Source organism: Amphiprion ocellaris, chromosome 1, assembly GCF_022539595.1.
Source record: "Amphiprion ocellaris isolate individual 3 ecotype Okinawa chromosome 1, ASM2253959v1, whole genome shotgun sequence".
NCBI lineage: Eukaryota > Metazoa > Chordata > Actinopteri > Pomacentridae > Amphiprion > Amphiprion ocellaris.
The window spans coordinates 35,070,142-35,096,002 of NC_072766.1; the positions used below are offsets into that span (position 1 = coordinate 35,070,142).

At 38.5% G+C, this 25,861-nt stretch overlaps 1 protein-coding gene across 1 annotated transcript in view; it reads left to right on the forward strand.

Moving 5' to 3' along the window:
- large2 (LARGE xylosyl- and glucuronyltransferase 2) overlaps window positions 1–25,861 on the forward strand; it is a 142,898-nt gene that overhangs the window by 23,465 nt on the left and 93,572 nt on the right. The window lies entirely within an intron of this gene.

Sequence of the window (25,861 nt, forward strand, 5' to 3'; positions counted from 1 at the left end):
GATGATAATCCCACTCTCCGTCCGTCAGGAGGGTTTTTATTTTGGGACTTGGCGGTAGCGTCACACTGGGACTGAAGTGTGACGCTGATGGTTCAAATGGAAAATGTGGCATTTTGGGATGTGTCATCTGAGGGAAAATGCGGCCAGATGTTTGGGACTCGCTGGTGTGTGCACAGGCTGCTTTGGAGTTTTCTCTGCAGATAAATGATTTCACTGAGTAAATGCGATGTTGACACAGGTGCTGGCTGCATATATTGACTGCAGGAAGACAGAACATTAAGGACAGAGGCATTAAATTTGATTTAGGGTGTCCAAAGTGTAAATTTATCTGCACAAAACACATATTTTTCAGGGTCCTAGTACAAAAACGAAACTTTTCCACCTTCATTCACCACCAAAAAGTCTCTGCTCAACGGATAAGCAGCCAGAATGAGGCTTTTAGCATTGATCCTTGTTTGTTGAGTACTCCAGCGGTTTCCCAGCATTTTCCAACTGCAAATAAGTTTGGATTGGTCTTCGAACAACAGCATAGGGCTACAGAAGAAATACTCTGATAGTCTAGGTTGGTTATTCACTTATGCAAATGGAAAACTTCCAGTAGGAAAGTGTGAAGATGATCCACAATGATCAGTTCAACCTTAAAATCATTGTGCATGAAGTGAAAACGTCCCTTTCTGAGACATCTAATCGTTGGGGAGTGCAGATGCTGATGTTGTGCCAAAAACTGACTCGCATGTTTGTGAAACTTTACTTCCTGTAAGAGAATAGTTGTTACCAAAAAAAAAAAAAAAATCAGTTTTATCATGTGTTAAATGTAGGATGATTATCAGAAGCACTGTACCATTGTTTCTGATGTTTAGACTGCATGGGTCAGGTCTGTCTAAGGTCCTTGCTTACACTATAATGAACATGAGATTTTTATTTTTTTATATATATATATATATATATATATATATATATATATATTTTTTTTTTATGTGTGTGTGTGTTTTGATGCGTTTTTTCAATAATTGTCTTCAGATTTTTTTTTCTTGTCTGTCGTTTTATGCTGTTAGTATTTTTTCTGTGTGATTGGTCTCGTGTTTTACTGCGCAGCTTTTAGTTACACAAGTATGATTGACTGTAGACTCAGCTAAAGTATAAAAGACAGTCAGGTTGCTCTGACAACACAGATGCTGCAAAGGTGTGGGAGGACTGAATTTCAGACGCTGCTTTTTGTTTACCCATTTATCATATCGAGCTCCAGTGTGTCATTTTAGATTTGCATTAACCGTCATTCAGGTGCAGCTCAGTTTAACCTCGCTGTGATATTTTTGTAAATGTTTAAAATCGGTCCGAGTCGTGCAGCTTTAAGTCCTCGCCTGAATCCCTGGAGACAACTTGTCATGCTGCCTGTCTGTGTCGTCGCTTCTCGTCAGTCCTCCTGGAAGTGAACTTTGCTCTCGGCGTGCTTTTATTGTGGCGGTGATTGAAGCTCGGCTGCTGACCGGGGCGTCTTGACTGACAGCTGATGATGGATCAGCTGGAGACGTTGTGTTTGTGTGGGTTGTGGCCCTTTTGTGGTTTGTTTAGTTTCCTTTCTTGGGTGGCGTTTGACAGACTGCTGATATGATTGTGTGTTGCTGTGATTCCTTACATGCTTGTGTAACAGCAGAGGAGGAAAGAAACGGGAGCTGTGTGATATTTAGACAGTGATATAAAATGCTAATTTATACAGCTTACCCTCTGAACCGCAGAATACAGGCAGGTTTGAAGGCATTTCATCTTCAAACAATCTGCAAAAAAAAAAAGCAAGAAACTGTGAAAACAAAGAGAATCGTTGGATTTTCAACTTCAACATCCGTGCTCTACCTATGTAACCAAAACTAAGCTAAAATTGCGATATTACATTAAAATCTCTTCATTTTACAGGTCAAGTTTTATAATAAAAAAGGGCCTTTTTTGTTGCTTGCTTGAGGGAAATCCAAAGGAAACTTTAGATCTGTTGGGTTTCTTTGTTTACAGATTTCTTTACATTACTATGTGATGTGCTGAGAGACGACATATGTTGTAATGTAGTGCTATATAAATAAAATTAAATTGAATTTAAAATTTTCCCCTCAAAATAGAGTTTGCATTAAGCAAGCCATTTGCATCAGATTCTTCAAAAAATTGAAAAAAATCTGCGCTCATTGTCAGATTTTGAATTAATAACAATATATATTAAAAACTATGATAAATATAATTAGATTAAAATTAAAAATTCCCAAAAACTCAACAGTTTCAGATCTTTAAAAATACAAAAAAAAATTAAATAAAATTGGCAGCACAACTGGGAAGTCATCAGTTACTCGGCCGAACGACACTGGAGTGAAAAAAATTCAAAAACTTCTTGGTTGAACTGCAGGCAGTGCAGAGAGCAAAGACGAGACAGAAGTGTGGAATAAAATCCAAAATAAATACAAAGTAGCAAAATATCTCTAGTATGTAATGTCACCATTTTTTTCCCAGTATTGACACACCTGTCGACGCTTTTTTAAAAAAATTGCAAATATAGAATCAAAGAAATTAAGCTTATGTTTGTTTTTTTTGTTTTTTTTTATGATTTATCATGTAACTTTGCTATATTGCTCAGAAGACATTTCATTTCTTGTTCTGGTTGTCTTGTTTCCATAGAGGTGCAGGATTTTATATTGCAGTGGAAAATGAGCCCACAGTGACTAAAAACGTGACAGGAAATAAAAATGGCCAAAAACTGACCGGATTCCAGAGAGTTAAACTGTCTCTCGACGCCGGTTCAGATGTGAAAAAGAACAGATTGTACATGTTGAGTAATCGGAAGAGAGTTTGAACTTATTTTAACACCAGATGGCAACAGTCACACTGTTGTACATTCAGAGGGGTATGGTTCCTCACAGCTCTGCTTCTTCTTCTTCTGTCCTGCTTTGTGGGCAGTAAACGGCCGGAGGCTTCGTCCTCACAGTCAAACTTGATGAAAAAAGCCACTCTGCTCGATGGCTTAAAACTCTACCAGAAGGATGCAGAATCACTTCACGTGTGCTTGTACATGTGACTGTGCCTCTGAAGTCGCAGCACAAATCAGCAACGCTCAGATTTCAGACGGTAAAGAGACAGTTTGGTTTCGAGTGTTAAACATTTTCATGACTCTGCTGCAAGTTTCTGATCGGTTCTCAAACTTAACTGCACTTAACGTCACGTTGATGTGAAAATGAACCTCCTTCAGATGTGTAATCCATCCCTATGAGCAAAAACAACCTAATTCATTGTATTTTTTGTCAACTCATGTCCTCTGGATTTGTGAATTAAAAGCTTCTCGGCATCCAATTATCAAATCTGAGGCATCCAGCTGTGCTGAAATGCAACCTCAAGCGGAGATTTTCAGACTCCTCTCAACTCACAACTGCAGCGTCCCATTATGAAAGTGGAACTTCGGCAAATTAGATTAAAGGCAACAAAATGTAGACGGTGTTGGATCATCTTTCTGCAGCGAGCCTCACAGCGAGCTGATAAACTGAACTCAGCTGCTGCTTGCCAGGAAGGAAGGAAGGAAATCAATAAGAAGACTTTAGGAAATGCTCAGCAGGGATATCAAGTTTAGCTGATTTCTGTTAAAGGACTAAGACACACAAACTAGTCTACATTTCATAAATGAAAAAACACTAAAAAATAGTTTGTATTTTGCAATAAATCCATACATCTTAACTCGAGGGTCATGTTTTAGCTCTATTTAGATTTTTTTAACCACATCTTGCTGTTCTCTATAGCAGAAGGCGTTTGATACGTTTTTTTTCCTAAATAAATTTCACCTTATTGCTGTGTTCCCACTGCAGAAACTTTCACCTGATGAACCATGTTTAGGAACTCACATGTTTGGCCATCGTAGTATCTCAATGATAGCCAGTGCTGAACATCATTTAGTACTGTGGTTCATCTTTTTCTTTAACTCAATTAGGGCTGTAATGAACCAAAGAAAATCTGGGTTTGCTGAAATCGTACCTTCTCTTTCTACTTTGTGAAAACACAGGGGTATTCACAGGTTGGTTGTTCCTCCCAGTGCCAAAAATAATCAATTATTCCTTGAAAGGTGCTGAGTAACACCAATGATTGTTCAATCAGTCATTTGACCAGGAGACCAATCGATTAGTCGGCTGACAGAAAATGAACTGTTACCTAACCAAGTGTGTAATCTTAGATTTAACTTTGAAGATCTACTTGGTCTTTTTCATAGTCTAAATGGATGATCAGGTGCTTTCTAAGGAAGATCGTTGTCTTTAATTCAAGTAAATGTCACCTTTGATAAGCAGTTTTGTCTTTGTTACAAGAAACATGTCTGTCTGTAAGCCCCTGTTGTATTAACCAGATTGCTCAGTTAGACTATTTGATCTTATTTAAAGATTTCATGTGCTATAATGAAAGCCAGACAATTGGACTTATTTCGTCTTACCAAGAACAATCCAGTTACCAAGAATCTGAGAGCACACTGAATAGCCTACCACCCTATCAACCAACCTTGCCCACCTACCTACCTACCCACCCTCCCTACCCACCCACCTACCTACCCAACCCACCCTCCCTCCCTACCTACCTACCTACCTTACCTACCTACCTACCTTACCTACTTAACCTACCTTACCTACCTACCTACCTACCTTACCTACCTACCTACCTTACCTACTTAACCTACCTTACCTACCTACCTACCTTACCTACTTAACCTACCTTACCTACCTACCTACCTACCTTACCAACCAACCTTTTGTATTAACTAAATTTCTCAAAATTAGACTTTTTGGTCTTATTTGAAAATTTTATATGCTATAATGGCATCTAGACAACCGGACTTATTTTATCTTACCAAGAACAACTCAGTTGCCACCAAAGTGACAGCACATTGACCGTCCAACTAACCAATCCGCCTTACCAGTTAAACCAGCCTTACTGACCTACTAACCGATCAAGTTAACCAACCAACCAACTCACCAACCAACCAACCAACCAGCTGACCTGGACACTATGGACAAAATGCTGCGATTGATGGACTGATGAACGTCCAGGCCTTGTTGAGCGTTTATATTGAGGAAGACATTGAGTAGGACCCATTGGTTCTAAGGTGTACTTTAACATGTTAAATGAATCATGGTTTTGTATTGTCACGCTCAAAACTGAAAGGTGATGTTTTCTGGTATGTCATGATGTGGTGGATAAAAAAAAAAATGAACAAAGGAAGCTTCAGTTGTTTCAAAATTTCTTGAACTTGGGTCCGTAAATCTTAAACTTTCAGGGACTTTGGAACTTTTTTACCCAGGTGCCCCATTTTTGATCCATATTTAACCCTTAAAGCTGCTCTTTATAGCCACAGCCTGATCTCCCTAGCAACTGTGGATTGCATCCCTCGCTCAGGGGCTTCTTGATTCTTGTACTGAGGGAGTTTATTTTCTCCACCCATGTTTTATCCTGTTGTTCTGATGATTTAACAGGTGACCTTTTGTTCCTTGCCAGCTCCTCTAACCTTTAAGTTGTGATAATGTAATGTAGAGGAGGCAAAGCCAAGTCATCATCAATTAAAATAAGACAGTGAAATAACAGACATTTAAGGGACAAGCGCTGCAACACTTGTCCATCTTTTCTATGTTTACGTGCATTATCGTAACGCTGTGAAGTTTTGCTCGTCCGCTGATGCTGGAGGATGCTGAGTCAGGCTGAAGACATGGCAGAGAGAGCTGGAGGGGGAAAAAGAGGCTGTTAAATGTTTCGGAAAGGTCGACGGAGCTGCAGATATCTGTGGGGCCGAAGCTTCAGGAGGTGGAGCGTAAACACAGAATGTTTATACGCACACCAGAAACCGAGGTGTTCACTTCCAAAAAAGCATCTTTGATTTTCTGAACCTGAAGATAATTTTGGGAAAACCTGAAGTCGCTCAGAGAATCCATCCCACACAGGAAATCGGATAACTAAACTGTGATGAGTTTTTAGGTGTGAAATCCTCAGACGCAGTGGAATTTCTCAATGATACAAGACACTTCTTCCTGGTTATTATGGTCTGTGTGACAGGAGTGAATCTGTAGATGATAAAGATGAGTTGATTACAAACCAACATGCAAATCTGATATTGCCCTGAAACAGTTGCGTTCATTTAATTGCATGCAGAGATATGAAGGTAATAGATATGTCAAGCGATAAATATAGAATCTCTTCCTGTCTTTTGAGGATCTAGATCATCAGAACACCCACCTCTTCATTAAAATTTGAGATGCTCGAGCCACCTTTGTGTTTCCTGATACCGTTCAGGATGTCTGATCTGATAGCAGCGCTTCTTTTTTTAAACAAAATTTAACACCAGTGCAGCTCACTGAAATGTTTTTTATGAGAGCTAACATTCTGCTGATGTCTTCTTAAGAACTTTTCTGACTGAAGAAGGTTGTGAATCGTCAGATGTCAGAAAATCAGCTGCAGATTTGACAATGTGTTTTACATTTAGAGTCACAAATCTACACTGCTGTATAAAAACAAGCTAAATATAACATCTGGCTGCAAATATGCCTGAAAAAATATTAAAAATGGTAGGATATTGTAACTTTCAACCCTCAAAATACTAGCAAATTTCTCATAAATAAAATTACATTTTTAGCTAGTTTATACCAGTAAAACCATGTAATTTCATAATCAAACAATAAAACAAATACAGATTTTAGTCTGTTTCTTTTTTTCCTGTGATTTTACTAGATAATATCTACAATTTGACAAAATAAAATATGTCAACTAACAGTTTAATAGCATTTTCCTATCTTTATGTCTGTAATAGATAATGGAAAATAACTATTTTCTGTCAATATTTATGTTGATTTAAATAGAGAAAAAAACGTAATTTTAAAGTCACATGTTGTAAAAAAAATAACTAAATTACTACTTGGCAAAATGTAGACTGTTGGTGTGGTGTGGACATTATTTCCAGCTTTGGCCTGTTTTTTTTTTTTTTTTTTTTTTTTTTTACGGCTCACATCTGAATTAATACTTTTCTTTCTGTGATTGTACTAGTTATTATTTGTAATTACTCCACCAAGGAACGCGGCGGAGTTATGTGACGATCGGCATACGTTTGTCTGTCCGTCTGCTTGTCTGTCTGTGCGCAACATTACCCCAAAATGGACTAACAGATTTGGATGAAATTTTCAGGGAAGGTCAGAAATGACACAAAGACCAAATGACTAGATTTTGGCAGTGATGCAGCTTATAGTCTGGATCCATGGTTTTGTTAAAGACATCACATGATTGTGATCCTACTACAAATCCACCGCTGTAGACTTATCAGGACTTATCTGTCAGAAATGGTACAATGACTGAGCAGCCTTGAAGTCCTGGGCTCTCTGAGTGCTTTTCTTGTTTAAACATGTAAAAACAGTAAATGGTTAAAAAGAAAGTACATTTTTTTTAGAGTGTAGTTGGTGTGGTTTTTACTATAAGTTGATTATTTAGTGTTGTGTGGTTTCTGGGTGCTATTGAAGCTGACATGTTCAGCTGGACGTCAACAGGATCAACAGGTTATTGCTGCTCAGCTGTGGTTGCTGCATTATATTCTCTGTCTAAATGTCCAAGAAATCATCTTCCTCCTGGACAAATTTGGCTTCTCTAATCCCCAACACTGGTTACAGAAACCATCCTTCTTTGTGTACATGACGTTCTAACGGTACCCCGGTTACTGAGCCCATTTTTAGCTCTGGATGCTGCTTCTTTCCTGAACTTGAAGTACTTGCAGCAGAACTTTCTCTCCGTTTCTCCGTCTGTCTCCGCTGTGAACCTGGCAGTTCCCTTCTCTTTATGTTTCTCTCTGTGTGGGATGTGACTCAGGTCTTCAGAATAAGAGCGAACCTCCACCTTCGCTCCTACATGCAGCTGCTGTGTCACCGTGAGAGGCGTTCAGAACCGGAGAAAACTGCATGTCTGCTGCCGGGGTTCGTGACTTGCTGCCTTTCCTCTGCGGCTGCTGAAGCGTCGTCATTATTCTCTGGATGGGAGAAGCGGCGTGCAGCTAATGAAGCCGATGAGATGAGATGCTGTGTGGCGTCGGCTCAGTTGAAGCTCTCCATGAAAGAGAGAAGATGGAGAGCAGCAGGATGAAGGGGAGATAAAAAGCAGGATAATGGTTCGGACTTTTTGTGTAAAAGCGGAAACAGAAGCTGTTAATCTGCTTCATAAATAATTCAGGATCCATTTAGCTTGAGCTCCTGAACCGAGTGAACTGGGTGTGGACGGCTGAAGTTTGTGCTTGTAGCTGTAGATTAAAATGAGACTTATTCAGACGTGGAATATGCAACATTACTGCCTCAAAAAGCCATTAAAGTGACAGATTTGATGCTCCTCACAGCTGCATTTTGACATCAAAACTGCTGCATGGGAAGACCTGTGGTGCTCATGTAATATGTTGTTTCTTATTCACAAGACTTGACGGCACAGAGGATGGTTTTGCTGCATAAAATGTTCTTTTGGCTCTTCCCAGAGTGGTTTTATCCAATGCCAAAATGTTAAGAAATAAGAATAAAAACATATTTCAATTCATTTTAACTAGTTTTATTAAATGAGGTTGCATTTATTCAAGCATAACAGACATTTTTATTGCAATTTTGAACCGTCAAAGCAGCTTCTGGGTGCTTTTGTTTGTACTTCTGTCACATTTTTACTCACTGTGGGCTCATTTTTCAACTCTGTGGAAACGGTACAACCACGGCTAGAAGAAGGGTTTTTTTTTTTTTTTGTTGGTTTGTTTTTTTTTCCTAAAAATAGGGAAAAAAAATTGCCCCACAGGTGTTGTCAGTACTGGAAAAATTTCAGGTCTGCATACTATAAATATTTTACTCTCTACATTTTTAAGATGTCTCCATATTTTTTAAATCTATCTAAACACAATCTGCGATTTCAGCTGAAGTCTAAATTTTTGTCACCTGACTGTTGGTAGCAACTGAGTCAGTCATAGCTTCATGGTTATGTGGAGGAGTGCCATTTTTTTTTGGGCAATTTTTATTCATTTATATTTCAGAATCTAGTTGAATGAGACATGTTTGATCAAATGATTTTGAGTTTGAAATATCAGGACTTCAAGCTGAGCTTTAGTTTGGCTTTATTTTGCTGTGTACATTTTTACAAGCTTTACAAACTTTTTTACTCTACTCTGCACATCATCTCTAAAAAGACGTTTCTGCATGCTGGATGTAACCTCCAAAAACTTGCTCATCTGTGTACCGTGCCATTCTGAGCCATTTTACATTCACTATATTGGTAATGTGTGTATTCTGTGCCAGAACCCTGGAGGATGCCGTATAAGACCTACAAACTCCTTACAGTACTGTTGGTCTGGCCCAAAATCAACTCTCTGTCAATTTTCAGCCATTTGTGTGAAATGCTTGAAATATTTCTACACAAAAATCACGTCTGGGTCGAGGATTCAGTTAAAGCATCACCTCCTGAGCTGTTATGACTGATTAACGTGCTGTTGTTGTAATTTTAATTGATCTGTGGGCCTGACTGGGTTCATTCAGACTGGTTCAGTGCTGAAATAGCTGCAGACAATTATTAACTGTAATTGTATTAGATTGTCATCATGACCTTTTGCAGAAAAGACAGCTGATTGCTCATTCAGACATGAGAGCAGCATGTTAAACTGCCCTCTGATTAATGTAAAGGGGTGCATGTCTGAAAGCAGCTATTATCCCTGCAGGAATTATTTCATTACCCTGTCAGTGGATTTTTAAAAGAATATCCGAGTGTGGATCCAGCTGGCCAACACAATGAGGTGAAAAAAATTGGCTGATATTCACGAAAAGTTCGTAAACCAGCTGAGATGATGTTAAAGACAGAAGCAGAATATGGTGAAACAGAAGCGCAGCATTGGGTCAGTAAAGTGTAAACATGAGATGTGGAGCAACTTTCAGACCACAAACTCTCTGGAACTTTTGAGACTTGAGGAATAAGAATAACTCAGATAAAATCAAGCGAAAAGAGTGTTTTAAGAAGAGGTTTAAAAGAAGATAGTGACTCTGCCAGCTTTATTTCCTCAGGCAGTTCAGTCCACAGCCTTCGGGTTCTGGCTGCAAACAGTCTGTCCACTTTCATTTGAAGCTTGGAACAGAATAAAAACCGAGGGTTTCACGCTGCATACAGACAGATTTTATAGGTCATTTATTTCTGGCTGTGTCTAGTCTATATGAGTCACCCAACCAGTAGGTCACAAACTCGTCTTGTGCAGCCAAATTTCTTTCCAACTATTTTTAAAACTGGAGAGGACACTCTAAAGTTTCCAAAAATACCAAATAAAGGAGGCTGGGTTTTACAGAAATATGTCTAAAATGTGTTTTGTTTAATGGAATGGTGCAGCCAAAGAAGAAAGTGGAATTTAAAGCTACTAAAGCTGAATGTTTAAGCATTAATGCAGCTTGGATCTAATTAGATTCTTAAACATTTAAACCCTTTTTTCATCATTGATAAGATTTTAAGTGAGCGACAGGAAACGGAGCGTAATATGATGCAGCGCTGATAGAAAAACTCTCAGCTCTGCTTCTTCGTGATGGGTCATCTCCCTCGAGTTTAGTGCGACTGAAGGACACCGAGCTGCAGAAAATGGATGAAAAGGAGCTCAAATGAACCTCAAGATTGACATTTATAGTTAATATACCAAGCAAAACAAAGTGATTAAACATCTGAAATGTGTTTTTACGCTTTTAGTAGTTTAAACGGTGCTCTAAATATGGAACATAAACCTGTTGCCTGATGCTAACAGTAGCTCCTGGGCTCTTTCTTGTTTTTTGCATCCAAACCCTCCATCAGTTACTGTAGATGAACACTGGAGCAGTCGTCATGACAACAGATACAGCATATTGATAAACTGCATCCAGGGAATTAGAAGAACACACTCTTCAGATGCTTTTATGCAAAGCGAGGGCAGGCTTTATGTAGCTGAGTTTATTATTTAAAAAGTCGACTGGATCTTCATCAGCAATAATTCATCACATACAGCCGGTACTTTTTATAGCAGACGCACCAGAAGTAGCTGTAATGTAAAATGTAAAGAAAGGAATGCCACAGTTGCATCAAAACATTAACATCATTAATTAACAACTTCAAATCGATGTATTTGCATTACAAGCCATCTCTCAAAATATTGCAGCTTCATCTGTAGGTATAATTATGAGAGATGTTTATAGAGGGCCTTATTATATTTTCTTAATTACCCTTTGAATCCCAAGACATCAGGTGGGTTTGACAGCATGTTATTCCTTAACATATAGAAAGTTTATTTTGAACATTTAAACAAAAAAGAAGACAACAACAAAAGACAATGAATAACTTGCTTAAAAAGGAGTAGAAAGAAGTCGAAACTTATCTAATCCCACCCCTTCTCCTTATACAAATGATTGTAAATTTGTTCTTCCTGCTTCTTTGAAATACTACCATTTTTAAACAGTAATAATAGTAACAATAACAATAGTGAACATGATTTATAGTAAATATACACCAGTATGTCCATCTACATTTACACAAAATGACCAAACAATAGCAAAACACAACAGAAAGAACATAAAGAATGTATTTAATTTTGAAAATACACCATTTATCTATTTATTATTTAACTAGAAGCTGCAACACCCCCCCTCCCAAAAAAAAAGTTTGATTTTCAACTTTCCAACAGTCCTTCTAATCAAGTGTGATGTGATTTTGTTAGGAAAATTAACTTAATCTAGGCTTGAAATTGTGATATCTCATCAAAACATGTCTATTGATACATGCCTCCCCTATACACTACCGTTAAAAAAATTTGAAGTTTTTTAATGAAGACAACATTATGATAAATTAATCATAAATCCAGTCTAGACATTGTTAATGTGGTAAATGACTGTTCTAGCTGATTTTTAATGGAATATCTCCATAGAGGTACAGAGGAACATTTCCAGCAACCATCACTCCTGTGTTCTAATGCTACATTGTGTTAGCTAATGGTGTTGAAAGGATAACTGATGTTTAGAAAACCCTTGTGCAATTATGTTAGTACATGGATAAAAGTGTGAGTTTTCATGGAAAACGTGAAATTGTCTGGGTGACCACAAACTTTTGAACGGTAGTGTAAATCTTCCAAAAACAGCTCATTTACTTCAGATCATGTGATACTTAATTGAACTGCAGGTAGTGTTTCCACAGGGTAGGTAGATTTTAAAAACAAATAGTAGAAAATATAGCATACTTAATTATTAAAGTAATTGCAGCATGGCTCAAAAACAGTATACAGAAGAGCAAAGTGTTGGAAGATACATTCAGCATAGTGAAACATCTTTATAGAGTTGGTGGAGGGTAGAGTGAAAAATTCAGAATTTGTAGAGGTGTTCCAGATTTTTTTTTCAGTGTTTGTGAAACTTTTGTTTTTGTATTTTATTATGATTTATAGACTTGTAACTGCGTCACACTGCACAAAATACATATCTGCATTCATTCTCCTGGTCATGGTTGTGCTGTTTCCATAGAGATACTGGACTTTATATTGCAGTGAAAAGTGAGCCTACCGTGAATAAAATCTGAATCACTTTTATTGTCATTATGCAAATTATAATGACATTGTATACAGCAGAAGTAACAGACTTGACATAAATAAAATATAAATAAATATAATATAAAATATAAACAAGGAAAATGTATTTTTTTTTAAGTGACGAGAGAAAAAAACACCCAAAAAATAGCACCAAATTTACAAATTTGCAGCCAAACAGCCATCATTCCATCCAACTGATAAATTATTTACCTTTAACCAGGAAGTCCCATTGAGGTTACATATCTCTTTTACAAGGAACATCTGGCCAAGATAGCAGGCATACAAAATTTGAAAAGCTATATAAAACAGACAAATGATACAAGAATAAACAGAAAAACAATAAAACAGATTGACAGCTATTCGAGGACAGTGACCTCTCAAGTAAAACTGTAACATTCCTCCTTCACTTCATAAAAAGGTAAACAACTTATATTTCTTCCCCCGCTCACTACATACATGATGTTCAGCACATTATGAGAGTCTAGATTCTTCATTCTCCAAATGAAAGTCCAAAAATATTCAGTTTAATATAACAAAAAGCTGCTCAGATTCAAGTTTAACATGCTAAAATAGGTATTGGCAACGTGACCCCTTAACTGACTGATCAAAGCAGCACTAATTGCTGGTTTGAACCGTGTGTTTGCGACGTTTTGTAAAAGCTAATTGTCTCCTGCTAGTGTGTACACGGCTCAGTCAGCTCGGACCTCCCGTCATGTGGAGCTTCAGGCTTTTATCTGAGCGCTGACTGACGAGGTTAATCTGTGTGTAAATGTCAGAGCAGGTTGTTAATGTGCAGCTTGTGTGTCAGATCTCACCTCCACACTGATGTGTGAGTGTAACGCTGCTGTGTGACGGACGTCTGCTGTTTGTCTGCCATCACAGAACCTTTCACCTCCGTGTTGGTGAAACCTCGCAGCATAATCTGCTCTCAGGAAAACCAATAGTGACCTGAAAAGGTGCCCATGCATGAGGGACTGGGGTTATTTAGAGAAATTAATTTAATCAGAATCAGCTTTACAAATATTTACACTTGTAGAAAAAAAAATAAAAATATATATATATATATATATGTATGTGTGTCTGTATACATATATATACATATAAGCTAAAGTGAGAATATTGTGCAACAATTGTATTGTAAAACGGTTTTATAGTAATTATTGTAGTTTCTATCTGTTGTCTATAAAGTCATATTTGAGGGTTGAAATGTAAAAATGCAGATGCAACTGATAGCATTTTACACAAAACTCAAGAGTTATAAACAAAACTATTTATGATGAAAACCTAAGGCGTTTTTTCATAAATTTAAGACTGTATGCAACCAAAGACGATGTCAGTCGTCTGGAATTATACCGACTCTTGATTCAAAGGAAAAATATCAGCAGGTTATTTGTAGATAAAAAGACTTTTCTTTTAGCTTATCTGAGACAAACTAAATGAGCCTTATTAGTCTAGCTTAGTTTTAAATCAATATAAAAAGCTGGTTATTGCAGCATTTATAATCATTTGAATCTGGTAATTTATACAGAAAAGATACCAACAGACGTAGAGCAGAGCAGCTTCACAAATTCATGAGATTTCTACTAATAAAAATAAATCAACTGGTGATCCAGTAAAATAAAACTGGATCACCAGTATCACTTTTCCGTGTTATATTTCTGTAACTCAGGAATATAACATGGAAAAGTTAGCTGCTTTTTTTAGATGGAGTTTCAACTTGTTTTTTGTTTGTTTGTTTTTAACTCTGCTGCCTATAGGCACCAAAGTCCTATTATCACACTTGAACTTGTTTTATGGCTCTTATCCAGGTTGCTTTGTCCTGATTAGATCCTTGCTTGTGTTGTATCTACTCTCAGATGTACGTTGCTTTGGATAGAAGCATCTGCTAAATGAAATTGTAGAATTGTAAAATACCGCCATGCCTACGAATTCTTCGACATGGTGTCAGTTAATTTGGAACTGACTCCGAGTAAGCATTTGAAAAATGTTCAGTAAATTAGACCCAGCAGTCTTCATTGGGTTAAACCAGTTTTGAGTTGTAAAAACACAGGGATGTTCAAAAGTAGTCTGTTTGTCCCCCCTGCAAAAAAGTACTGGATTAATCCTGAAAGACTTTTTTTTGGAGCTTTTCTTCTTATAAAAAGAACACCAGAGATTTACCAACCAATTACAATTTGGCAAAATGAGAGCCAATCGAACAACCAATCGACCTGCAGATAACACACCTGTTAGTGAATTAATCACTCAGAGAGCTGAAAGAAAATTAACTTGACTACAGCTACTGTAGACAAAAGAAATGTAATAATCTGACATTTAAATCCAGAAATCTGGTTGATCTTTTTCTTAGTAGAAATGGACGATCTGGTGTTTTCTCAGGAAAATCCTTTGACTTAATTCAGGTAAATGTCACTCATGTTGAGCAGTTTTGTCCTTATTTGAGCTATTTAACTGGATACAAGGGATGCGACTATCTGTAGGTTTCTGTTGCTTGAACTGGATTGCTTGAAATGAGTCTTTTTTAATCTTATTTTAATATTATTTGTGCTATAATGACAGACAGCTTGACTTGTATTGTGTTATCAAGAGATATTCACTTACTGCATTACAATCAAGTGTACCTGTCTTAACTGTAGACATGCTGCTATCTATAAAGTCTGGCCCTAAATTTGACCAAACCAATCAACCTGAAGGCTACTGCTCTAACAAAAGTGAAGACTAAAATTGATTTTATGGACTATAAAATAATTTTTAAAAATCAGTTATGGCCTATTGAGGTTCCTTAAAATGAGAGAAAGTTTCAAAGATTTCACAGCAGTTTGCATGTTTTCAGGTACTCAGAAGAATCACTGTAGTGAGGATTTTGAAGTAGGAAGTTTAAATAAAATGTATGAAAAAGTGTTTACACCAATAATATATAAAAATGAATGAACAGAAAGCCACAATGAGACTTGGATTAGAGGGTTGAGACAGCAGAATTGTAGTTTTCTGCTGTGATATTTGCATTTTAAAAATACTTCTTTACAGTTTCGGTTATTGGATGCAGACTGGAAAAGTCAGTCAATCTAAGCATCTTTACTCTAAAAACAGACTTTTAAATCCCCCAAACTGAGCTGGACTTGACAGTAAACAGCGCAGCTCTTGAACCTTCGCTTCTCTTATCAAACTGCAAACACAGCCGGTGTGTGAAACGCCCCTCAGAGGAGACAAACAACATGCAAACTTAAATCTGAGCATCGCCTCTGTCAGCCTCAGATCTCCGGCAGCTGAAGGGGGTTTAATGGAGCGAGGAGCGACGCTGTGATAACCTCATTATTCTCCGACTCCAGAATACTCCACCAGCTACTGAAGCAGCAGCTGAGAGGCGAGTCGGCGGGTTAATCGAGCATGTAGAGCGAATATCAGCATGTGTGGTGACCACATCTTAGCCTGTGGTTGTTAAAAAGGCTTGTTTGAAAGTTTAAGACCTCCATAGTACTCAGTTGAGTATAAAAATGCAAACATCATCTGTGTAAATGAACACGAGTCGACTGATACCGGGTTTTCAGGGCAGATACCAGTGCCAATTATTGGTGGTTCAAAAAGGCCGATATCTGGTATTTGGATATGTTAAATGTAATGTTTTAACAGTATGTGATAGCAGAGAACCTGTCATTCATAACTAGGCTTCTTCATTAATGAGGGCAACTATAACTGAATATGTAAAATGGAAATGCTCTCCTCTGTTTCAGTGAGATCAACTGAGATTGATCAGTTTGTCTTCTGCAGTTACAGCTGCTGTTTTTTGCTTTGTTTTCTTAATATTTCATTGTTTTTATCACCTTTATTTCCCACTAAGGTCTAGATCTTAAATCATTATTAATTATTGTTTTCCAGTCTGTTTCAGATTAATCTGTAGCTGCCTTCAAACTTAGCTGCTAGCCATTAGCTTAGCCTTAGCCACTGTGAGAGAAGCTAATGTCCTGGTTTGTTCTCTTAATTTTTCACTGTTTTTATCAGATTTATTGCCCACTAAGGTCCATATCTTAAATCATTGTTTTCAAGAGTCAGTTTCATGTTAATCTGTGGCTGCCTTCCAACTTAGCCACTAGCCGTTAGCATAGCATTAGCCACTGTGAGAGAAGCTAATATCCATTTTTTTTCTTATTTTTCACAGTTTTTAATCACCTTTATTGTCCACTAAGGTCAATATCTTTATTTATTGTTGTCCAGACTCTGTTTCAGGTTAATCTGTAGTTGCCTTCTAACCTAGATGCTAGCCATTAGCTTAGCATTAACCACTGTGAGAGAAGCTCATGTCCTGGTTTGTAGCTGTGGTTTGTGTTTCTGATTGAGAGACATTTCTGAGACCACAGAGTGAGGACAAACAACGAAATGAGGCTGCATCTGACCTGAAGCATTTAATTGATCAATAATCAGCCAATCAAAATGCCAAATACTGGCCACGTCCAGTCCGATTATCGATCTGTCCCTAATCTGTATCATTTGCACTCTCCACATTTTGGCTTTTTCTCTTTACGTTTTTTACTGGAAACTTTCTCGGATCTATTCTCAGAGGAGTCTCTTTACTGTAAAACTGCTTTCTTTAAATAACACTTGACATAAAATCAGGTTAACACCATCAAATCTCCATATTTTAGCTTCAGAGTAAAGGAGGAGCCACACTGCCGCTGCCCTCTCCTTCTCACTGCTGAATACCAAACAGTAGAAGAAGTGAAGTCGAAGCTTTTAACCCCCCTCCTCGCCCTCCCACCTCCAAACCAAAGCCAGAATCCCTCCCAGAGTCCCTGAACTCATCTGGAAATCCGTCTTATCTCGGCTCCTCCTCTCAGTTTTTCACCCAGCAGCAGCAGCAGAAGCAGCGTCCTCGAGCTGCTCTGAGAATTCAACCCAAATTCATCCCAACATCTAACCTGAGCGATTGTCGGCGCTTTGACACCAACTAACGCTGAGAATATTACCGAACCCCGGCAGCACGTCACTGCTGCAGTTTGTTAGCCCAGGTGAGGTGCAGAGATGCCGTTTGTACTCTCCGTAACAAGGCAGAGATGCATATGAAACAGGGATTTTTCCCCACAGAACAGACAGCAGATGCAGCCGAACTCACTCTGAATGCAGCTCACAGCCTCTCTGGAGAGGTGGAGCAGAGCTGTGGCAGGTATGTTTGCTGCTGCAAAGCACATGGGACGGGAAAAAAGTTAGAAATGCACAATAGGTGACTCAAAAGAAACTCAGGAAATCCTACCTGTATATTTAAGGTGACTTTTTCAATATGTTCAGTCACAGTTAATCCACGTCTCAGAGAAATTAGCTTGAGTTTCTGTGTCTGAATGGAGTTTTATTTACTTCAAAACTCACATAGAAGGCGGAAAAGCATTGAGGTTCACTTGTGCAGTCAACTCGTCTGTACAATCTGCATCGTCATAAATGATGAAATAAATTCATTTCTTGCAGATATTCAGACTTGAAAAGCAAAATTAGAGTTTTGCTGGCGATTCATATGTAAAATGTCTCTGCAGACACACAAACACTCTATTTCTACCGCTGAATTAAAAGCTACCTATTGATTGAAATGCATCTTTAAAGTTCTCATCATTCATTACTTTGATGAAGTGTCGATTATTTGTAATTTAAACTCATTTAGTTGTTTTGCTTCAAATACACCGCTGCAGTTCAATATGTTACTTGCCAACCATTTCGTTGTTGAATTAATTTTAGAAAAGCTACCACATGAACAATGAAAAAACAGCTTAAAACTACTAAAGAAAATCTAACTGGAACAACTTTTTCTCACCTTTTCTTTATAAACATTGTACTTCAGCATATGATGCTTAAAAATCCCCTTTAAAAACATGGAAATACTCATAGGAGCAATTTAATTTTGATGTATAATCAACTTTAAAACTTGTAAAATCATGTTTATACTAACAATAACATACATGGATCACCGCATGGACTGTTGGCATTAGAAGCACACCAACTGCCCATGTGCCAGGAAGTAAATGTTGTTATAATGAGAGAATGTATGAGGAGATTCTCAATCAATGCCATGTAAGTGACATTGAGCACCCTAAGAAGAATGTTTAAAGTTTCATGAATCAATCAGTTAAAGTTATGCTGACCAACATCAGAGAGTTTTTGCACAAAAATAGTTTTCTAGCACACTCCAAAGCTGCACCCGTAATAATTGGAAAAACACTCCTAATTTAAATTTGATCACCACTGCCATCAAAGTCGTCTCTTTGTGTCACTTTTTTAGTTTATACTTTGACTACTTACTACATACCTACAGCATAAAGTATGTACTGTTTCATGCAACTGGTGGATGTAGTAGGACGTAGTGGGAGGTATTTTTTTGCTGTTTTTGACGTACTATGTATTGGACATACTGGATCTTTTTCTGGCAGACTCTATATGATGGTATGAATATTGGAGACCAGCCCGAGTAAAAATCATGACCTTTCAGCTTGAATTTCATTGTGGGGAAGAGGAAGAAGTCACAGGGAGCCAAATTTAGCAAGTAGAATGACTGGAGAGTGACAATTGTGTTGTTGTGGCCAAAAAAACTGAGTTATTCTCTGCATTGGAGCACATACATGCCAGCAATCTCCATAACCTCTGTTGTTGTGACCTTTGCCTTTTTTGGCTACCTGTGGAGTCAGTCAGGTCTTTCTTTCTCTTGATTCCCAAAGGAATAAAACCAGCTATCCATTCAGAATTCCAGTTTGGAAAATCATGCCTAAAAGATGGGAATGCTATTCCAAACTGTGCGGTTGGAATGGATCAGCTTTACATAGTGGAAACAGACCCAACTTGTAGGGCGCTGAGGGGATATATTCTGTATGTTTCAAGGCGCCCTTCCATGACTGTTTGCTTGTGTTATTTAGCCGATGAGGACAAATATTAGATTGACATCCATAAAATACGTTGTCAGGTATTGATTTCATGGGATTAACCAGCAACAGTCACGCCTGCGTATTGTATTTATAAAACTGTTAGTAATCAGTTTCTTGTATAAAACCGATGTTGTGGTCTCCGTCTCATCATAAGTCTCTAGATCAAACATGTGGCCCAAGACCAGCCCACCAGAATGTCCAAAGTGTAAAGATTACAGACAGGACGTTAACTGCGAATTGTAATTTTGTAAAACTGTCAATTTCAAATCATGTCTAGACCATGACAAGTTGTTTTGATCTTAGAGGAAAACACTATATTTTGAGGAGTTGGGCTGATTCTTTGTAATTTAAACTCATATTTGGTTATTTTTTCTTCAAATACATTGCTGCAGTTCAATATGTTATTTGCCAGCCATTTTGTTATTGAATGAATTTTAGAAAAGTTACCACATGAACAATGAAAAAACAGCCTGTCACTGTTCTCTGGTCATTTTGTCTCATTTTTGTTGTATTTTTTTTTTGTATTTTTTGGCTCTTTTGTGTCTTGCTTTTGTCGTTTATAGAATTTTTTGTCATTTTATTTCTCGTTTTTGTCGTTTTGTGTTTCCTTTTTGTCTCGCTTGTGTTTTTTGTCTGACTTTTGTCATTTTGTGTTTTGCTTTATTCGTTGTTTTGTTCTTGCTTTTGCCATTTTTGTTTCATTTTTGTAATATTTTGTCTTGTTTTTGTTGTTTTTTTGTCTTTTAAGACATAAGATAATTCATTACATGTGAACATTTTCAGAATGTCCTTTTTTGCACTAAAACAAAGGGAAACATGTGGAGTTGTGGTTATTTTTAGGCTGTTATGATTTGATTTTACTGGTCCGGCCCCTGCACTAGAATGAGTTTGACCCCCCTGTCTAGCTGATGTTAATGCTGCTGGACGACGCTTTAATGTGAAGGAATATCTCACTGTTTTAGTTGCATTCTTCAGTTAATCACAGATCAGTGTGACGGCAGCATCACAGCTGCTATGAATGACAGATTGGCAGTTGTTGGTCTGCCTTAGTTTGCCTTGTTTTTAAACTGTATCCGTCATTTTCTAGATTAAAGTCAGTTTAATATCTGAATTTGACCCCTTGTCAGTTTTACAAACAGCTCAGTGGGTCAACTGGTCGTAAATCCCATCATCTGCTTACGTCTGTTCAACATCTGAACATCATGGATGTCAACATGCAGGACTGGATGTTAAACCACCACAGAGGGCGGTGATGTGAATTGAAATGTAGGAACGTGCTCCCAACCAGTGCTTCTAATTGATCAGAAACCTCGGCAGTGTTGACAGTTGTGTGTTTGTGCTGTTGTTGGTCTCCCATCTGGACGTGAATGTAAAACAGGCTGGAGGAGGATCAGAGTCTGAAACTGGGTCTGCTGTTTATTTGCCACTAAACTGTGTCACTGTGAAGCGATGGGCTTGTTATTGTGTTGTTGGTTTAAAAATACGGACACGCACACGTGGGCGGCAGTTATGAAACTTGTGTTCACACCAGACTGTTGTGTGTTTGACTGAACATGCAGCTGCTGGTTAAATAGTAACGTGGAACATACACATGGTTTCTTTTAACTGTTTTTTATTGATTAAAACATGGAAGAGATGATTCAAAATATGGAAAATATGTGTGTAATACTGTGCAGTTACACAACACAGGAGAGGCTGGTCACTATTAAAGAAGAAACTTGAGTTTAAATGTAACTAAACAACACACACTAACATCACCACATCAATAACTTGCATCTTTGCACTGACTTTCTGTTTCACCATTATCGTCCCTCTGCCTCCCATTTATACGATATATACTCAGTCACAAAGGTCAGAGGTATTATTTCACTCTTATTCTTTTACACTTGTATTCCATACATCTCACAAACACTGTGACCTTGATGTGTCTGACTGCTGTAAGTTTTTCTTTACGTTTATTATATCACACCAGTGTTGTGCAATACAGTGTTGAGCGTGACACAAGATACGCTGGGTGACTTTCAACTAGTGAAACAGATAACAGGAAGACGAACAGGCAAATAAATCAAAATATTCCACCTGCTTCTCAAGATCCATCCAGTGAGCACTGGAAACCCACAGGAAATACATGATCCATGATTACAATCAATAGTAAAAAACTGGACGATCGACAAGCACCAATTTTCTCAATTTTAATGCAACTAAAATACAATAATGTATATATTTACCTCGCCAAGGAACGTCGCGGATTAATGTGACGATCGACGCATGTTTGTCTGTCTGTTAGCAACATTACTAAAAAACGGACGAACGGATTTGTGAAGGGAAGGTCAGAAATGACACAAGGACCAACAGATTAGATTTTGGCAGTGATGCGGCTTATAGTCTGGATCCACGGATTTGTTGACGATTTCTGTATCATTGTGAGATAGCGGCACGGCGTCACTGTAACTATGACAACAAGTGAACACTACGTCAGCTGCCTGCTGACGATCACATGATTGCGATCCTTCTACAAATTGACAGCTGCACACTTATTGGGACTTATTCATCGGAAATGATACAAGGAACAATTGATTAAATTTTCGGGGTGTTTCCGAGTCCCATCAAGTCCCACCACTCGCTACATATTTAGGTCGTGCGATTTGGTATCTATGCATAACGTACACATGCATAATTCACGCATGTGCTCAGCACAAGGTCATTTTTGAATAAAGATTTCATCCGTCGGAAACGATACAACTCAGCAGCCTTGCTGGAGTACTGCGCTCTCTGAGTGCTGTTCTTGTTTTTTGCATGTGTTTTTCTGTTAGCACACGAGTTGTGAGAAAAGATATTTCATTCCAAATACTCTCTGTGTAGAAATGACAATGTAGGTCGATACTTTACTTTGTAGATACTTTATTGATCCCGAGGAAATTCAAGAAACCAGCAGCATATTAAACATCGAGAATATACAGAAATAAGAGATAAGAGCAGAGCACACAGGGGATATAGAGATAGACAAAGCTACAAATTACCGATGTTCCCTAAACACCACGTATGTAAGTGGCTGTGCACAGAGAAGCCTCTCGTCTCCACTCAATTACTGCGCCACAGACAGCTGTGTGACAAAAAATAACTTTGAAAAGATTAAAATAATCACATCTACTTGGCTTTGTCACCCACAGACAGGTCTGCTAAATGTTAGGCATATCGATGTGACCACTAATAATGTTTAATCATGTTTGGCAGATATTTAATCGCTCTTTGGTGCCCTGAACTCTGCTGGGTCCTGCAACTTGTAGCCTTTTATTCTACATAAATAGTGTCAAAATCTAATTATACGACTTTTGTAATTGATCTTAAACTCACTGTAAATTGTGTTTTATCACTTTGCTTCATCTTGAAGTGAGTGCGCATCCAACAATTATTTTTGCCGGTTAGTCCGATTATGTCTGCAGTTTTATATCCATCTCTGGCCTTTCTTTAAAGGGGTTTAATATGAAGGATATGCAGTTAAGAGCAACAAGCTTAATCTCATATCTCTGGTGGTATGAGGACACTTTCTGAAGTCTTTCACACACATGTAGGAAACTTTTCAGGAGTCGATTTAAGTGCAGATTTGTTAAATTGTGTGAAATAGGTTTCAGAAATCTCTTCAGTGCTGTGAGAAGGTAGGTAGAGACTTTATCCCTTTGGGGAAATTGAAGGTATTGAGAAGCTCATGCATGCTACATTTAAGAAAATTAAGATATGATACGATAAGGCTTTATTAATCCCACAGTGGGGAAAGATTGTGCAAAAATAAACCAAAATATACACAAGTACTAGTTGTAGAAATAGCAGTATTGCAAGAGTAGATTCTTCATGAATATTCGTGAATAGAAATCCTGAGAAAATAATTAATATTGCACAAATTGTTATCTATATTGCACATATTTTACATAAGAAGAGAATTACCAATATAGCATAAGTTCTAGTGTATGTACAAAACATTTTTCTACAAGATAAAGACACTAATGTAAAAAAGAACCTGCAAAGTAACATGGAAATCATGCTGGTAGACAAGATAAGGTGCAAAATTGTGCTGGTATTTACAGTTAAAAAAAAAGGGAATGGGATAATCACATTAGTGAAGTGCCTGTACACTAATCTGAATCCACTGAATCTACAAGAAAAGCCCAAGAAGGACCATCTGACTCTGGGCTGGGCTCGCTTTGAGGTGGATCCTCCGAGCAGCTTTAATGGCTGCTGTGGTTTCACACTTTGAGCTGATCTGTCGCAGCTCTGTAGCCATCAGATGTTAACACACAAACAACAGCAGCATCCCGCTATCAGCCGCAGTAAAAACAGACCCAGACCTCCCGCCGGTTCAGGATGACTCCAGCCCCCCCCACGTCCTCCTTGATGTGGAAGCAGATTAGACTGTCGGCATGACGATTCGTCGCGGGTTCTGGCTCAGATCGGGCTCCGGGGCAGAGTTTCTCGGGGTTTTTCTGACAGGCGTCATGTCGCCTCCCTCTGTTCTGTTCGGCTGCAGAGAGGAAGGCGCCATCTGGACGGAGCGCAGGGAGGACGAAATGAAGACAAGACTCTCCTTTTTGTTCGGTTTCTTCCCCTCCTTCCTTCACTCCTCCCATCTGCCTCTTCGCCCTCCTCTGCTGCTCCAGAACCACAGGATTCACCTCCCAGAAGTCAACCAGGATGAGGCCTGCAGACAGACTTGGATCCATGTTTCACTAAACAGCAGTTACAGTAGCAGCCGGTTTTAATCTCACTAAACCTGTCGGATTATAACCGTTTGACACCAATGATCCAGTATCAGTTAATGAGACAACTCTGTCTCCCAGAAATATCCTATTTTTTTCAAACTAAACTGCATTCTCATCTATGTTTTGAGAGAAATGTATTCTGTCTCTGAAAATTTAAGACTGTGATGTAGTAGAACCTTTCTTTGCTAGACACTATTGGTCGAGTCATTGCTTATCCAAGCCTCAGCGAAGTTATGTGATGATCGGCGTATGTTCCTAATGTGTATATCACCCAGAAAAGTGATGGCTGAGGTGGAATTTGCCAACCTTTTCTGATTTTATAAGGTAATGGCCTATAACTGGTTACAGTTTGAAGTCTGTATAAGGAGGTAGGAGGGGCGGATGATGGCAACAAGACTTTCACCCAAGAGAGCATGGGCTTGAGTCCTGTTTGGGACCATTATTGTTAGACTAGAAGGTTTCTTTTTCACTCTCTGTTCTGTTACATTTTTGTGTCAAAACTGCCTGGTTAACGTTTATGAAAATGAAGAAGACCACTTTCGATAACACATTTGTAGAGTGCTAGAAAGTTAGACAGTTGGTAAAAAACAAATAAAAACATGGGTTTTCCTGTGTAGAGGAATTTTTGGTGGCGTCCAAAGAGGTTTTATCCAATGCCGAAGGAAATAGCAGCAAGACTTAAGCAGTTACTTGGGCTTCATTTCCATTTGTCCATGATCTTCGCCCATCAAGAGTCTGGATAAGTCTCTCTGCCCATCAGTGTTTTCCAGCTTCTCCAGAGAAATCCTGAGTCGATCCCAGGCCAGATGAGAGATGTGATCCCTCTAGTGAGTGCGCATCTATCCCAGGGTTTCCTCCCAGTTGCCTGGAAAATCTCTCAAGGAAGTCTTTCCAGGACAAAAGGAGCCAGTTGAGGTGAACCACCACAACTGGCTCCTTTTGTCACGAAGGAGGAAACTCATTTTTGCTGCTTTCTTTCGATCACTACTCAGAGCTCCTGACAAAAGGTTGGGATTCAAACGTAGATCCACTAGTAAATAATGAGCTTCTCCTTTAGGCTCAGCCGTCTCTTTACTGTGACGGTCTGATACAACACCTACTGCGCCCATCCATCAATCCACCTCAATTTTCTGGACACTTGTGGACAAAATCCCAACATAGTTAACCCTTTGATGTGCAGCGTGGGTCAGGAGGTACACATTTTCCACTGGATTTGTGCCAATTTCAAAGGGTTAAACTCTTTCACATTAAGCAGTCACTTACCACCAACCCAGATGGAGATATCCACCAGTTTCCGGCGGACAACCTTGGCTTCAGACTTACTGACTCTCATCCTCGGTTGTGTTGTACTCATCCTAACAGATATTTTTATTCATCAAACCGTCAGAAAAAATAACAGGAAAATGTGTAGCTTTCTGTCAAAAACAAGCAACACAGACTCATTTCTTTTACCATTTGTGGTACGATCATGTTTGTCGTGCGTCGCCGCCTCCCAAAGGCCCACCGAGAGCCGAGAACAACCCAGGAAGCGTCGAGGTAGTCGTAGTCTCGTTGAACACCAACAGTCGCCTGCGGTTATAAATAGAAACTTCAAAATATCTCGTTCCCATGTGAGGAGCGTGATTGACGGGGAAAACTCGGTGCGG